The sequence below is a fragment of the Panthera uncia genome, chromosome D1, assembly GCF_023721935.1.
Source record: "Panthera uncia isolate 11264 chromosome D1, Puncia_PCG_1.0, whole genome shotgun sequence".
Lineage (NCBI taxonomy): Eukaryota > Metazoa > Chordata > Mammalia > Carnivora > Felidae > Panthera > Panthera uncia.
The window spans coordinates 16,849,915-16,851,950 of record NC_064808.1 but is presented as its reverse complement, the minus strand read 5'-3'; the positions used below and the strand labels follow the sequence as shown (position 1 = coordinate 16,851,950).

Genomic DNA, 2,036 nt, shown 5'->3' with positions numbered 1-2,036 from the left:
TGTAATTTTGAAGGGATGAGAGAGGGGAACAAGTGGGGGAGGGAGACTTCATTCAGGCTCCACTCACACCTCCAGAGAAGGCTCGGTCGGCAGCTCACAGAAAAACCTGGTATTTCTGGGGAGAGACCCTCTCCCGCTTCGCCCTTCTACGCCCACTTCCCCTACCACGTGAGGGGCCTCAGGAGCGTTTTCTGCCCCTAAATGAGTAGTCACGCTTCCTCTGTCCCGGGGAAAGGGTCTGTAGGTGCCTTGTGATGTCACAGCTGGTTGCTATGGAGACATATACAACAGGTTGCTGTAAATGTCAGTCTGGGTCCACCAGGAGCACAGTGATCAGCATCCCAGCCTGGCGCAGGGAGAGAGGAAAATGAGGCACCCTGGGGGCTCTCCCAAGTGCCTCTCCCCGCGCCCCAAACACGCAGACGCACACAGCGCAGCCAGCAGGCCCCGCGAATGTCCCCTGGCCCGCCCCGCGCGTGGCAATACGTGTCTGGGGAGAAACAACCCTGGCAGCCGAGAGCAGGGTGACACATGGTCCGCATCAGTCACTGTCCCCTCCCACTCCTTCTGGAAGAAAGGTGTTGCTCAGCAGGTGGCAGTGGCACCCGAAGCGTCCCCATGGCAACACTGACTGAGGTCAGACCTCATCACTGTGCTGACCTCACTCGGGGGGCCGCTGGACTCGGGCTGGGCTGTCGCTGCCACCGGGGGAAATGGAACAGCTGGGAAGAGGCTTTCCAGAAAAACGAATCTGCCCTCTCAGGGTCATGGCTCCTCCTGGTGAGTCCACTGCGGCCCTCCTCTGGTTTAAAGTGAGGACAGAGGCTGCTGGGTCTGGCCTGGTGTTTCAAAGGGCACAGTTGGGCCCCCAGGAAGTGGCTTTCCTGCCTCTGAAAAGAGCCGACAGCCTCCCCGGAGACGGGTCCTGTCACCCTCTAGCCACGGGTTCCAGGGCAGGTGACTCTGAGACCTGTACGTGGGGAGAGTCTTCTGGGAGGGGATCTGTCCCCCCCCCCCCATACCCAGCTGGGCCCTGCCCCCTCCCAGGACAGAGCCCCCCGCCCCGCTGCTGGTTCACTCCACCTGCTGTCCCTTTCCTAACAAGGCCCCTCCTCCTTCCTCAGCCCAGGGCCCCAGCTCGCTGCACCTTTGTAGGAAACAGTTACTCCTTACCTGGACCTTGACTCTGTAGCTGACGCCTTCATCCCGCTGAAGGGCAATCTGATGGGGAACCACAAAACCATCCTGGGGTCACAGCCCGTTGCCTCCTGATACCCAAGCCCAAACCACCCAGGCCTGTAATGGACTCACTCTTTTCTCAACCTCTGCCCTTGTCTGAGACTCTTGTTTTCTCAGGGCCGTTGGCAAGATTAGCTGGCCCATGAGTGTTCACATCCTTCTTTCTGATCCTCCCCACCTGGACCCCCAGAGACCCCTGTGCTTTTGGGCACCTGCTAAGCCACCTGCTGCCTCACCGGGGCCCCTCCCCCATCCCCCCAACGCTGGTGGTATTTCTACACCTTCTCTTGCTGGCTCAGCGGATGTGTCTGACTCAAGTCACTCCCGACCCCTCTCCACCTGCACCTTCCAGAGAGGAGGACCACTGAGAGCCCATGGCTAGCTCTGTGTTAGGATCTGTGATGGGCACTTCGCCCCCATTATTCTGCCGAATGCTGCCAGGGGGGGTATCACCAGTCCACTGCAGGGACAAAAAACACAGAGGCCCGTTTGAGGCCACGTGGTAATGACCGTTATTGCTTATTAAAAGCGTTTCCTTTCGGTTGAGTTTCATACTAAAATGCTTTATACACCCTATGTCAGCATAGAAGAGGAAGTTAAGAGCGTGAACCCTGGGGCCAGCCTGCCTGGGACGGATTCCTGCCTCTGCCTCTTAAAAGCTGTGTGCAAGATACTGTTATATGTCAATTATATTTCCCTTTGTTTAAAAAGGCCGTGTGACCTTGGGCGAATTCTGTAACCCTTTCTGTGCCCCCCGAGCGCCCCTCTGTAAAATAAGAGGATGAGGGTGCCTCCCT

At 57.9% G+C, this 2,036-nt stretch overlaps 1 long non-coding RNA gene across 1 annotated transcript; it reads left to right on the top strand.

Moving 5' to 3' along the window:
• The first annotated feature begins 320 nt into the window (after positions 1 to 320).
• LOC125916465 (uncharacterized) lies at positions 321 to 1,320 on the top strand. The gene is made up of 2 exons (XR_007455923.1): positions 321 to 780; positions 1,125 to 1,320. It is a non-coding gene; the product is annotated as an uncharacterized LOC125916465 (long non-coding RNA).
• The last annotated feature ends 716 nt before the right edge of the window (positions 1,321 to 2,036 follow it).